This window comes from Anas acuta, chromosome 3, assembly GCF_963932015.1.
Source record: "Anas acuta chromosome 3, bAnaAcu1.1, whole genome shotgun sequence".
Taxonomy (NCBI): Eukaryota; Metazoa; Chordata; class Aves; order Anseriformes; family Anatidae; genus Anas; species Anas acuta.
The window spans coordinates 54,362,763-54,377,592 of NC_088981.1; the positions used below are offsets into that span (position 1 = coordinate 54,362,763).

A 14,830-nucleotide genomic window follows, 5' to 3' on the forward strand; every position below is an offset into this window, starting at 1 on the left:
AAGAGACTAATGTTTCTGTTACCATACAATATTTTAAAATGAAAGCACTTTATGTAGGACCTCATTGTACCTAGAATAAGCGGATGAGAAATACTGAAAAGAGCAAGTTGATCGGAATGATTTTTATTTTTTTTTTTAAAGGTGGGGCAGAGAACAAATAGCCTGTGTATAAGTGGACTTAGCTTAGGGTTTTTATTGGTCCAAAATATCCCCGTGCATCCACATTTTATATTTGTGCACATGTATTTGCATAGAGGAAATGGACTGATATTTCTTTTTGTCTTTAAGAATTCTGTACTTGCACAAAACAATCTGGTGAGAAAGAGGCTTTTTTCTGTGCCCTTTTCTAAGGATTTCAGTGTATTTTGATTTAGAACACTGCCTCCATGAGTTGTTTGTTCCAAACCCTGAGCATAAATAACGAGTTTGACATGTTAATTCTGCTACGGTCTATTACTACAGTCAGAAGTGCAGAAGAGGGAATGGTAATGATACTTTGGCTAGGTTGATTGTTTGGCTAGAAGATTATTTTGGACTAGCCTTTCTTAGTTTTCTGAGCTCTGTGCATTCTGCTGTGGGGGAAACAGCACATGTAAATACCATTTGCAAAGACACTGCAGCTACTTGCATTGTTAAAGCTCTAATTTCACTGTAATGGACAAAGTACTCTTTGGACTTGTCTCTGTATGCTACTGTTGTTTTAGGGATTTCCTTGTTTTTTGGTAGTAAAACAGTATGAATTTTAACCAACCAGAATACGGTCAGCTTGAAAGATGAAAACTGTTCATAAATTACATGACCCCTGGCTTATAGGTATGGCAAACCTATAGAATGTTTCCCCCGGTTCACTGAGTGTGTATTCATTTCCAGTTAGCACTGGGATTCCTCTGAAGAGTTCACCTTATCGAGACACTGAATGTATGTGTGAAATCTGGTAGACTGTTGTATATTTTACCTCTGACACATGGCACTATTGTCAACCCTTAAAAATAGGGTAATAACTTTAAAATGCCACAAAGATGTTTATTTCTTTGGCACCTAGGAGAGTACATATGCCACAAATTCTGTCTTTACATGATGTTAAAACATGTATGCTTCAGGAGAAGCTATGAAAACTGGTGTGAGAAGAGCTATCCATTTGCTTTGAACTAGTATTAATTTTGACAGTTTTTCAGGGAAGCCTTTTTTAAGTAGACTAATTTCTCTGAACAGGTCTCAAAAGTGAACAGTAGCAATTACTTTTAAAATAGTAGTTATTGGACATGGAACTGTTCTGGCAACAACTAACTACTTCAAAAAGCAGAAATATTTAAAAGGACTTTTTACCTCAGCATTTCATGAACAGTGTTTATAAGGACGGATAGAAATAGTTATTTATCAGCTAATGTTCTAATTTGCCTGTGTTTTTTCTTAAACAATTGTCCTACTTTTAATCCATACTCTGTTCTACCTCCATCATCATGATATCTAAGCAGACTGTTGGGTATTATCTGTGTCCCTAAGTGTTTGGTATATTTAGTAGCTCATTATTATTCTAGGTATGAGTAAGCTGGCGTGGTATTAACAGTGAATATTAACCGTTTTGGCCATGTAGCTTACACTGTAGGTTTGTCCTAAATGTTGTTATTCACACACTTCACTACAGAAAAGCTTTAATCCATAGATCACTTACATACTGAAAAATCTTGCTGTTTGGTCAGGGATGGGAGGTATTACCATTTTGTGTTTTGTTTTTGTTCCAAATCTAAATACAGCTGTAACCCTTCACATACGGTGACATTGTTTTTTCGTAATGTGAGCGAGCTTCCTCTTACTTCCAAGGAAAAATGCCTTAGAAATTAGGAATAGCCCATACGTTCATAGTATCTTGAGCATGATGAAGACTTTAATATATGTATAGCTCTGTTGGGGGGTGAGGATAGCTTGACCATATAAATAGTTTTTTCTCCCCTTGAGCAAGAGGTCTGTGTTCAGTTTTCAGCTGCTTATGAAAACCTCTGATCGCTATTCCTCACTTAGCATTCCTAGCTCTAGTGTCAGTTTGGGATGCTAAATGTGGCTTCTTAAACTTGTTTTCGAGATAATGCTGTTCTTGAGGGTAGTCAGTAAGCCGTCTTTGTATATTGAAGCTTGAAGTGATAGTGGTGTTAAGCTTTTAATAAAATTTGGTTATGTTTTGTTTCACGGTATTCTGATATTTATACAATTTGCCCGTTATCTTTTTATTTCTTAAGGGCATTGTGTAAAGTCACAGCAGCTACATAGTGAGCTTATGCGAATGTCTAAAAACAACAAAAGAGATGTAACACTAAATGCTGAATGGTGTTCTCTGATGTGGCTTTGAAAAAAGAGTTTCCCTTTGATGAATTTGAAGAGGAGCTGGCCACTTTCTGCAGCACTGAATGCTGACTTGTGTCATCCTTTTGGAGAGTTTTTTTTTTTTTCAGCAGGTTTGTGTCACAGTAAGCACAGCTAAACAGCTCAATAGTTGTTCCGTTTCCTTCACACGTTGTATATAAAAGTCCTGGCATGAATGTTCCCATAAAGTTCAAAGCAGACAAATTTGTAATGTGGGTTGGTAGCAAATGGCTACAAACAAAATATGGCTTTATTAGCTACTTCTAATGGCCTGTCAGATTCTATACAATGCTTGCTTTCCTTCTCCTAAATGCTCTGATATCTGAAAGGTTTGACCTGGAGGTCTTTAACCGTGTGGAGTCACTGAGAGCCCAAATGAAAAGTTGCACAGAATAGTGCTCCGAGCACTTTTGTTGGGGTCACAATTAGAAGGAAATCTCAGGCTTTTGAGAAAACATGGGAGTTAGGTACTCTGTGAAGGAAAGGAAGTAATAAACAGAAACTGTTCCCTCTTAGAGTGGAGGAATAAAGGGGGAGAAGCCTGAATGCAATTGTCTGGAGAACAGCTACTACCGAATATATTTGCTGAGATTTAAGGGATAATAGCCAAATACACATTTCTGCTATTGTGACAAAGATAGAACAGACTTACGGGAAAAACCTTCCAAATGATCTATCTGCAAATTTGTTGTTGCAGTAAAGGAGCTTATGTCAGTATAGGCTGTGTGTGTCTGTGAAGACTAATACTTTGTTTTGCCTTTAATGAGTAATTTTGTAAATGTTCTTGTTGGATTGTATTGATAGAACGAAGGGCGGAAAACATGAGTGAATTTAATTTTTTATTGGCATCAGCATGAAAGCAGTTTCAGATAGACATTGTTTTTTTTTTTTTTTTGCCATTACTTTGCTTTATTAAGGTCCTTTTTTTGCTCAGCACCAAGCGTGGTTGTTGGAGGTGTGAGGTCAGACGGCCTACCCAAGGTTGCCAGACTTTTGAAACGAGGGTTTCTGCCGATTTCTTCTTGTTGCAACCTGTGGGTGAGGTTCTTGAGCTGCGGTAAGTCCGGGCGGTTGCAGCCCTGCCGTGTGCCCTAGCACCTCCTCCACCCTCACTGCCTAGCTCAGAAATAATCACCCTTCTTATTTCTGGGTTAGTTTTTGACTGAATCACTGTAATTGTGTGAGCATCTGTGGTACCGCAGAGGGGGAGATGGGAATGTATAGGTACAGAGGGAAAGGGGAGAGTGAGACTGCCACAGCTTTGGTTTTAGCCACGTCCTAGAGGACTGCATGGTCTTCCTGGAGGGGTTTGAGATGCTGTCATCCCGTCAGCTGAGACGTGGTGGCAAAGCAATGCTCTTAGTCCTGCCCCACAACAGTCACCGGGCTCTAAACAGGCAGAGGACGGCTCGATCAGAGTAAGCTGTAGTGAAATCACAGCCTCGGCCTTGTAAGCTAGCTTGGGCGTTGTATCGTGCCTACTGGAGGTGTTGGAGGTGGAAGGCTGGATCTGGAGTGGGGGGAACTGCTGCTTTGCCAGGTCACTCAGACGTCAGTGCTCACACGTTAGTTCTGATACCACATTTTCACTGAGTCTTTTCATGGAGGCAGAGCAACCTGTATGTGACACAAAGCAACAGCAAGCATGCTGTTCATATACGTGGAAATGCACGGAAAGGTTTGGGAATCCACACTCCCTGTCTGATGTCCAGAATATGAAGTAGATTGGAAAATTGTCTCCATCAAGAAGAGTTGAAAACAGTTTCCAGTATAGTTGGAGTAACTGTAGTTAAGAGTTAGTAGGAGACGCCTCTTCTTTTCTCAGAGGTTAAACTGCTGGGATGAAGGACTCTGGTGACATTTATACAGGGCTTAGTTCAGTAAGCCCTGATCATGGCTGAGGGTGTGGGCACTACCATGATGTAAACATTAATTACCACTGTAGCCCCTCTGGTAAGGAAAAATGATCATAAAAAGAGAGATAGTACAGCAGCAGTCTTACTTTGCAGACCGTGTCAAGGTAAGCAGAAGTAGAAAACTTGATTAAAATAAAAGTGATATTTTCAAATCCAGGATGTTGTTTCTGGTTTAAGAAAAAAAGAGGGGGAAAATCTGTAAATGGATCCCTGGTAACTCCCGGGAGGTAAAAGCAGTGTGCAGTTGATAGAGCTGTGGTAGCAGTTGTGTCCTGTAGCTCTGTGCTATTTGTGTCTCCATCTGAAAATAACTGGGAGTATGTTAAACCATGAACAAGAAGGAAACACATGTAATACTTGTGAATTAAATTCTCCATTGTTTTTGCACCAAGTAGGATAAGACTGGTGTGCCTCTTTCCCGCTTTCCTTTCTTTTTCTGCAGTGTTGTAAAATAACTGAATGATCTTGTTTTCCTTTGTTTGGGTCAAGAAATTTTAGCTGAAAATTGTTACTCTGTGAAAGAAGATTATTGACTCAACAAGCCTTCAATTTTCAGTGAATAACACTCCCACCCTCTAGCTTCAGGAACATGTGGTGCATGCATTCTATTTTAAAGTACAGACTGTAATTTAAAACTGAGGCAGTTTGATGCCCCACTGAACTTTGTTTAAGCCTGGAATAAAAGGAAAAAAGCCTCAAGTTGCAAAGAAGTGACTAAGCTTTCTCAAATGCTTTTCTTAGCTGTTATGCATGTAGTTGGAAAAAGTTGCTATTTTCTCCAAGTCATTTTAATTCCAGATCAAGCGCGCTTGATCTAGCTTGTTTCTCTTTTCTTGCCGTTCCATGTAACAAACCTGTTGCTAGAATAAGCCTCATGCAATCCGTATGTATAGAAATACAAAGTGTATGCATTTGAGTGTTTCTGAGGTGCAAAACATTGGTGCTGGCGTTCATGCAGGTTCTGGACATGACCTCCTGTGTATGTCCTGGAGTAGGTGTGAACAGTGGGCCGAACTCAGGGCAGCTTCACTGAAATAATATCCGTCATGATATTATAGGAGGGATGAGCTTAGCTTTGTGTGTTTGTGACATTGAAAATCTTGGCCCACACAATGCTCATGCGTTTTTACATTTGACTTCTGTGGGGGCCAGGATTTCATGTAGGTGATCAAACCAATTCCGTCATAGAGTCAGCCTATATATTCATTTTCAAGCCCTATTTTTGGGCAAAAGTACTATCAAGGTAGTGCAGAGCACCCCTGAGCTTGTTGTGTGTGTAGTGGTAAAGTGGAACACTGAAACTAAAATAGTTGATTATTGAATTTAGTAGTCTTGCTATAAAAATTAAGCTTTGTAATGTGAAGAGACAGTCCTGTTGTTAATCATTTGTGTTTTGTGCTTTACGGGATTGCTTGGTTTTGCTTGATAGGATGATCAGATTTATATTAAAAACAGTGCTATGGCTGCTATTGAAGTATGAAAACTAATTTCATTAAGTACTGTAAAAAAAAAAAAAAAGCTTGGTTATTCCATCAAGTTTTCAGTTCTCAAAACACTCTGCATTTATAATGGTTACATTATCCCTGTAACAACAAGATCACTCATTTAGGATCTAAGAAAATTTAGAAATGCAAAAAGAAATACTTAGCCTGACCTCTACGTGAAACTTACTTGGGAAACCTGATAAGGGATTATAGATCCCAGTAGTGGATAATGTTGCAAAAACTTGTATTTAAATAGGCCAATATTGTCCTAGGTGGAATATTAAAGTATTAGTAGCTTTTTCCTGCAGTGTTTTTTTGAAGCCATTAGGAATTGCCTCGATGTGCTTTTTGCCTCCGAATACCAAGGCAGTATTGATTTTGACTCAAGAATTAAAGAAACCAGATCAAGTCTGGGTGGTTGAAGCCTTTTTCCCTTCCAGCTGTTCCCTCCCCAGAGGCTGCCACCCACAGAGCAGGGCAACTGGCACAACATGGGGGTGAGCCGCAGCCCCCCGCCTTACTGAAACGTGCAGGGCCCGGAGCTGCTGCAGCACAGGCGGCTTTGCATGCACGGCCCAGAGGTACCCGCCTGCTGCACCAGCTGTCCTTTTGGCCTGCCTCAGTTTCCAAGTCGGTCCCTTCAGGTTGTGGATTTGGGAATCTCATTCGAAAATGGCTGGGGCTTTGGATTTCCTGGGGGGTGATTGGTTGTTTTTTGGATTTGTTTTCATTTTTTTGAATATTTTGCATACTGTGTGTACACATATCGTTGTATAAAAGCATGCATGCCTCATCTGTTCAGCTATTTGTAAATTTTGAGTTGATAGCATGCTATAAATTCTAAAGCTTAATATATTCACTGGCCCATATTTTTTGTTCATGCCTGTGTGAACTTTGGGATTGCCAAACAGAAAGTAAGACAAAAGAGTATTACTGGAATACCATTTCAGGAAGTATCTGAGACACCGTATTTGTGCCTTTTTTTCCCTTTATTTTTACCGCAAGTACTCCTGTAAGATAGGATATTTTCTTCCTCCTAGAATGACTCCTTTACTTGAGCTCACCAGCTGTCCGGAGAGGTGACCTCAGCTTCATAACCTTGACTAAACACAGTGCCTCATTCCGGCCAGCAACATCTGAAGCCTAACAGTAGATGCCTTTTCTTCTGCCATCCGTCCCTGCTTACTTGGAATGAGCTGGCTTCTGGTGCTATTGTTGCAACTCTCCTTTTAAAAACAAAACCAAAAAAACACATGACTAGGCTTTGATCTGAGGCTTGCTTCTGTGCAAGCAGGTGTCGGTGCATTCACACTCAAAGTGTTAAGGTTTCACAGTGCTTTTCTACTGTTGATGGTGTATCCACAATTGCTAGGGATTTGGGTACAGCCACAGTGTAAATGCTAGGTGTTTGTCACGTGCTACTTGTTTGGTAGTACTATGCTGCAATTCCAGTGAAGTCGGCCCTGTAATGTGAGGCCGTTCACATGTTTTGCTTTATTTTTCTGAAGTTTGAAACTATTTTTAAATTTTTTCTCAAATCTGCTTTCTTGAAATCTAATGTCTTCTGTAACGCTTAATTCTCTTCAATTTTCCTTCCTTTGCTGTAGCTGCGTTAGATTCACTATGAAGTCATCCCGTAAAGAAGACTATTCACGATGGCTTTTGTAGTCTATGCTGTGTGCACTGTGGTGCTCTGCAACTTACTGCATCAATTTTTGTTAATGCCATACAGATTACTAGGTGCCATTTCCCCGTAATTCCAAACACAGCTACAGTCCCAAAGGACCGAGGGTCCCCTTTGAATTGGCAATGTCATTTCAGGGGGTGAAACATCGTAACGTGCTGAAATCAAGATAGAGAAGCTGGTAACATCAGGAGAAGGGTAAGGGTACTTTCAGTACGCAGTGTTTAGGCTTTTGATCTCTTTCCTTCCATGCAAACAATTGCAGATGACCCTTTTAATCATCTCAACCTATGAAATGAGACTTATTGTGCTAAATTAGAACGAGGACCTGAATTTTGATGCACATTTGAATAATTGCATTAGTATAGAAAAATATGTCATTCTGGATCATTTATTTCACATCTTAGTTAAGTGGCATGAATTTATAACTGAACATGTTTTTTTTCACTTCTCAAAAGGGTAATTCTCTTAACAGTGTGTCTTCCGCTATATTATTGAAGCTAACGTTTGGGAAGTAATATAAAGATAAGCATACATGAGATTATGTATTCATATGTTTGCATGTAATAATACATTATGCATCTGTAAGCTTTAGAAAGGTTTGCTGAATACACAGCAGTGGACCTAGTTAAGAGAACAAAGCTTATTTTATGTCATAGCATCGTAAGATGTATGCTCGTGTGTACATCTATATTACTGTAAATGATGAACAGCTTTTGCATAAAAGGTAATGAAAGAGGTTTGAAGCATTCCTGTTTTTTTTATTAAACTGCAAACTTGAGAGTAGCCAGTACTTATTTTCCACAAGTATGGGAATAAAGGAACTGAAAGCGATCTGAGATTTTTAGACTCACTTATAAAATCAAAATAACTTTGAAAGATTATATAGGTATATAAAGTGGTGTATGGATTAAGTGCACACGTTAGCCCTAGTGAACTTGTACGTTATGGGTTATAGCAATGCCAAGTGTTATCCCTCCATTTTAGACTTTTATAGTGAACTGAAAGCCTTACCATACTGCAATGGAGATGGAAGAAAAACTCCAGATTCTCTTTCCCTTGTTTAATTTACAGACCATGTCAAGATTTTAATAATAGTGCTTAATAAAAACTTTATAAAAGCCTAATTTTTCCCCATCCTCTTTGTTTATTGTATCATTAGATGCCTACATGAAAGTAGGAAAAAAAGTTGTTCAGTGCAATTTTCAGCACAGTTCTTCAGGATTTATTGAAACAGGGCTATAAAATTGTAGGATCTGTTTTGTTTTGTTTTTTTTTTTTAATAAGTAAAATCTCATAGTTGTGGCTTCATTTGGATTCTCTCTTAGTCCATTTACCCTCCATCTTCACTCTTTTCCTTTGTTTTGCTTGTGCCTTTACAGAAGGCTTAGGAAGACTGTATATACACCATACTGGTGTTTTTAAATGACTGCCGATTCTTCCGGTGTGGCTCATTAGACATCTTGTCCTGTTGGAAATCACAGTAACAGCCTTTCTGTTCCTATTCTGAGGTATGACAAAGTACAGATATTTTTTTTTGGCTCTGGAAGACTTCATCTGCCTCTGGCCAGAGGGCTCTTTGGCGGTCGGACTGCAGCATGGGGTGCGAGGGCCTGTTTAGGCTGCCCATGGAGCAGCCTTGCTCAGCTGCAAAGAGACAGAGGTCACATACCAGATCCCATGAAAGGCACTTCTTACATATACTTACAGACACTTCAGCTCTTTAGTCTTTTGCTGGTTAGATTACAGAAGAACCTGTCCAAAAAAAAAAAAAAAAAAAAAAAGCGAGTAGTGGTTTCTAGTGCCTGCTTTTTAATGCCTGTTTTCACAGCAGTACAGGTCAGATTGAAGTAAATCCTGTGGAACCTTTACCTTATTTTTGCCAGAAAAATGAACTTTCCCCTCCTGTATAATAATGTTGATTGCTTGACCTCCATTTCCATGGAGATGTGGTCAGAGGGCTGTAGTCAGCTAGCCACTCAGGGCGAGAGCTATCTTCTGTCACTTACGGTGTGCAGTGACACTACAGGTTTGAAATGTAATTAAAGCACCTATAGGCTGACACTCTTTTTTTCCTCACCACCCACATCCATGAAAAATGTAATTTGGAAACAAAACATGAACAGCCATGTGAAGGTTTTTAAAAAATTATTCAGTTAAAAAAAAAGCAACCCTTCTCTTATATTTAGTCTTTAACTTTGCTAGAAAAGCAGTCCTTGTTTAAACTAAGACATTGTGCATAAGCTCTGTGCGTTTGAATTTATCACAGGCTCCAGATTCCTGCATGCTCTAAAATAGATGCCATGGGCTCAGTTTTGTCAGAAACCGGATTTTGTAGCCCCCGAAGCTTGTGCATTCGTGATTAGCCAAGGGCAGATCGGGCTGCTTAATGCGTCCCACCAGCCCCGTCTGGGTTTGCTGGCTGGGTTCAAGCACCCGTCCCAGCCTCACCAGGGTGGGTGACCAGACCTAGCAGCAAGCGCTGCCCCTCGTTGCATCGTGGATGGGGAGAGCACGGTTCGGTGCCACGAAGGGCTGTGCATGGCTGCTCCTGTGGTGAAAGGGAGCCAGCAGCGTGCTGCCTGCTGTGCCACCCGGGACCTAGGGGGCTTTGAACGCTGCGGGGAGGGAAGCAGAGCCGTGCTCCCCTGTGAGGCCTGGGCCAAGCAGGCCGGATGAGAACATTTTGGGGCCATTTTTGCTCGGATCTGCACATCTGAAAGCCTTCTCCTTCCCTGCGAGGGTTTTCCTCCACCGAATCCATCTTGCGCGTCGCCCGGCTCTTTGAATCCAGCACGACCCGGAGTGGCAGCCCTCTCCCCACGCTGCGTCCCCACTACACTCTGAACCCGGAGCCCGGCGGCCCGGTCCCCCCTCTTCCCCCCGGGCTGCCCCCGTGCCGGCGGACATGGCGGCGCCGCCTTTGAAGCCGGGCGCTCCGGCGGCGTTGCCAGGGCGACCGGGCGGGCAATGGCCTCCGGCACCCCGCGCCCGGCCCGGCCCGGCGGCTGAGGGGCTGAGGCGATAGGGCGCAGTTCGCTCTCCCAGCCTCGCGCTGTTAAATGCGGAGGCTTTTCGCTTTTTTGTTGTTCTTCTCTCCCCTCCTTCGGTTTATGCATTATTAACAGCCGCTTTCCTGTTTTGCTTGTAACGTTTTATGGGCTTTTTTTCAAACACGTAGTCAGATTTGCTCGGTTGCTCCTCTGTTCGCCGGGACTTAACCCCTTCTCTCCTTCATCTTCACAAACTCGCGGGGAGGCCTCAAAGGCTTCCGACTGCTCCCATTTAACATGTTAAAAACTGGAAAAGGATTTTTTAAACTATTTTTTTTTTTTGAAGCGTTCTGGAAAGCAGCACAGATTGCTCAGCTTCTGGCGTTTCACTGAAGTCAGCATGCGTGAGCCTCGCTGCAGCTGCGAGGGGTTCAAACCAAGCAAGTATTTTGGCTGGGCACTGTAATGGCTGTGCCCGTTTCATCCTCTCTCCGTGGCGTTACCCCCTTCTCTGCATATGCAGAGTTTTGTTAGCAGCCTTCAGAAGAGAAGCACCTCGTGGCTGAAAAATTGGAACCAAAAACCCCAGAACAATTCGAGGGATGTGTTGTTTACCCCCATCACCTTCCTCTTTAACACTGAGCTGGCGAAGTGCATTTAGATAGGTAGAAATATTACAAACACAAGCTGCAGGCTTTGTTTAGCTTTTCCAGAGCTCTAAAATATAGCTTTCATTTTAGTCTCTAGTAGGAGGCATATATCCAAGGGCTGTCAAATGCTGTGGATACAGGGATTCAGTTGTCCCTGCAGACACAGTCCCTGTACAAAAACTTGGAGGCTAACAAGCAAGCCTAGCATTCATAATTCCCCCTAGCGCCCTCATTTTTAGGTTCTGGGTGTGGGATTGTGTATTTGTTATTACAAGGAGGTACTTACCGGCACCTAGAGGACCTTGCTTTGTCCGTCTGAATCTAGCCCAGATCCTGCTTCCCCAGATACTTCAAAACACATCTCAGGAAAAAAACAGATGTTCCTCAATTTTTGTCTCTTTTTTATTTTTCCAACAACGTGTAGTGATGTTGATATGAACAATACTTCCATCTTCAACGCTCGGTGTCTCAAAGCACTGCATTTGTTTTTTCATGTAGCTCTTTTGTGTGAAGCCAACACGCACCCTCAGTGCTGGTTGGAACAACTCAAGTAAATCCATTCCCTACCTCAGGGAGGCCCTGGGATAGATGGACGATGGAGAGTCCCCCTAGCTCCTTGGCCACCTGAGGCCAGCACAAAGCCCATCTCTACTCTTGGCCTACAGCAGCTGTGGGCTGTGTCACAGCCTAGCCTGGAGTCAGTGTTTTGTAGTGTTGTAGAACATGGCAATAATGTGGTTTTAAAAGTTTGTTTTTTTTTTTTTTTAATGTATACTTTTTAAAGCATGTTTAATCTACTCTGCGTGGATATTGTACTGTACAGCTGAATATATTAAATAGGCCGGACTGGAGGTTTACTCTCATCTCCTAGCGTTATGGATATGAATTTCATCCTTTGAGTTGCATTCCCCTTGAATGTGCAAATTTTGGGAAAATTAGAGAAAACAGTTTACATTCCATTAATAAGAAATTACTAATTGCTTATAAAACAGGCATATCTTTATCTGCACAGAGCTTTTCAAAGTTGCTGCTTAATCTTTTTTCTTTTTTAATCACTAAACAAACATGTCTCAGCAGTCGCTGCATGTGAAACCAAAACCTGGACGTGGACAAAAAGCAAACATCCTACACTAATTTTCATTAGCATATCCTATCTCCTAGAACATTTATTTTTTCATCTCCTTGTAAATTGATTTTTCACATGCTTGTGACTGATATTTGAACTGTGTGTTTGTAGTAACTGACTTCTATAAAAGCTAGGTCCTGGATCTCCCAACATGAATATATTATGGAGGTGACCTAGTGGGCCTATAGTTAAGGTTGCATGGAGTTTTCACTTAAAACAATGTTTAAATCCCTTAATTAAACATTAAAACTTGCGCAAATTCTCAAACATGGACTGTTTCAATAAAGAGGATAAACTTTAATTATTTAGGTACTCAATGTTCTTCTTAGTGCTGTATTTGCAGAATTCAGAACAACTTAAAATTATGCCTTCCTCAGATTTTTCCAGAGTCCCTAGTATTTTCAGTTTCTTCATTTTCTTAAATCTTTTGTCTAAGCCATTCATTGATGCAAGTTGTCATATCCTTGCTGGCTTCATAGAACCATAAAAATTTACATAAAATGTTTTAACAAAAAGCAGTTTGGTTTTATTTATAAGAACGCACAATACAGAAGAGCGTATAGAAGATACAAGTTGAGAACAGTATACTGGTTATTTGTAGCTGATACTAGTCTTTTACACCAGTGATTTGGAATCAAAAGAACAGACTGGAGAGTCTATTAAAAAGAGAAATACCACATGGAAGCAAAATCCAGATCTGTGCCTAAAAACTAGTAGCATCTTTTCTGTGCAGAGGATTGTTTCCAAATCAGTCAATTAACACCAACTGCAGTAGTCCCAAACTGGTGTAAACTCCCCTTTGCTTTCCTCTATCTACTTATGCCTTGAGGGCCCAGTTCAAACTTTGCTGAAATCAGTCTTTCACTGATTTCCATAAGTTTTGGATTAGGCCAATTAATTCTTATGTTCATTCTGTCCAGTTGTCACCCTGCTCCTCTGTATTAACAGATGTTTTGAGCCTTTTTCTTTGGACAGGGTCTGTAAACCTACCGTTTCCATCTGTGCCTGCTGTACCTGTAGTGATCAGTGAGCACGGTTCCCATTGTTAACACTTGCAGCCTTCTGGCTGAGCTATAATCACATTCTTCAGCACAGGCGGAAGTCCTGCTGAAAACAGTGTATTTGCAAACAGTTCATAAATGAAGAAAAATTCCTTTAGAAACCAGTATTACACGTGTAAGTACTGTCTGTATCCAGACTCCTTAGCCTCCAGCAATTCCTCTAACTAGCTGGAAATACAGACAAAATGGCCAGGAAAAAAAAAATTCCTCAGTAGCTTACAGTGTGTGGAAAATTTTTCATTTAAGTCTTTTAGGCCAGGATGTGTTTTCCCATCGTTTCCAGCTGACTGCCACTGTGGTCACGTATGCTTGTTAGTTCATGTCTCCTGTCCATTGAAACACTGCAGCAAATACAGTCTGCAAAAATGCTTACATGAGAAAATGTCGTTTCAGAGTATGCTAGTTCTGGAATTTTGGAAAATGCAAGTGCTATAGCCTGTGATTTCACACCAATACCATAAAAATTAAAAGTTACTTATTAGTTTGAAGAATTGCTTATTACTCAGGCATTGGATGAGGAGAGAAATCCACAGGAAGTTCTTGTTACCTCCACCATATGAGTAGGTTCTCAAGCTCTTCCAGAGTAGGGATTGAAATGTTGGAAGTGAAAAGGGCCTGTTGCAAGCTTCACATGGAGAAAAGTAAGTGAAACAAGCTGGTGATGGTCATGCTTTTAACTGACTCTGCTGTGTGTGAGCAGACTGAAGCAACGCGTGGCAGGGAAGAATACATGAGAGAGCACCTGGGAGTGGAATAATGCAGAGTCAAACGTTTAAGGGTTAGAATCTTTGGCAGTATCACCATTTTTTTATATTTTTTTTTTTTGGGGGGGGAGGGGGGCTGTTAGGCTGTGCAAATTCTCTTCATTCTTTTTGTGTGTGTGTGTGTGTGTTTGAAAAATAGGTCCAAACACACTGTATACGTTGTGACAGTAAGGGGTTAAAGAGATGTAATTATGCATTCTTCAGTAAGTGCTCTGCAGTCAGCAGTACAGCAAGGATTTTATAGAAGCTTAAAAAAAAAAAAAAAAGGAAAAGAAAAGAGATGACGGAGGGAGAATATGGAGAGAAGGTCAGATCCAAGGATTCTCCTAGGGTTTTCTCATGTTTGCTCTTCCTTTGTGGCTCGTTATGCTCTCTCCTGGTAGAAACAGAAGAAAGCATTATGGCCTGTTGGTTCCTCCTACTGATAATGTACATCTGATCTTTTTGCTTTGTGGTAGTGGTAGAGGTGAATTTATGGATTTAGTTCCTGAAGGAGTTCTGAGCCATCCTAGAGCCTGCCACGGTCCTTGTATATTCCCCAGCTCTTTTTTATTACAAGAAGTGCATTGCAGCCCTGTGAACACCGAACATTTCAACAAACACCCTTTTTCAGCTGTGGTTTACCCATTTTGTTTGAGAGGATTTGAATTTCCAGCAAACCCATCTACTGGGAACAGTTTGTTTTGGATTGTTTGGGAGTGATTCGGCTGGATGAGTGGAAGTTCTTGCACTCAGTATTTCAGACCGACCTGGCTGGTAAAGGTAAGCTTTCATTACTGATGACTTAGCTTTTG

The 14,830-nt window shown here is 41.0% G+C and overlaps 1 protein-coding gene and 1 long non-coding RNA gene across 8 annotated transcripts in view; both read left to right on the forward strand.

The window, feature by feature from the left end:
• ARID1B (AT-rich interaction domain 1B) overlaps positions 1-14,830 on the forward strand; it is a 320,528-nt gene that overhangs the window by 100,032 nt on the left and 205,666 nt on the right. The gene's annotated exons all lie outside the window — the stretch shown is intronic.
• Positions 6-14,830, forward strand: part of LOC137854126 (uncharacterized) — a 29,994-nt gene continuing 15,169 nt past the window's right edge. Inside the window, exon 1 of the long non-coding RNA XR_011094969.1 lies at positions 6-14,798. This is a non-coding gene — a long non-coding RNA (uncharacterized lncRNA). The remainder of the gene's footprint in view (positions 14,799-14,830) is intronic.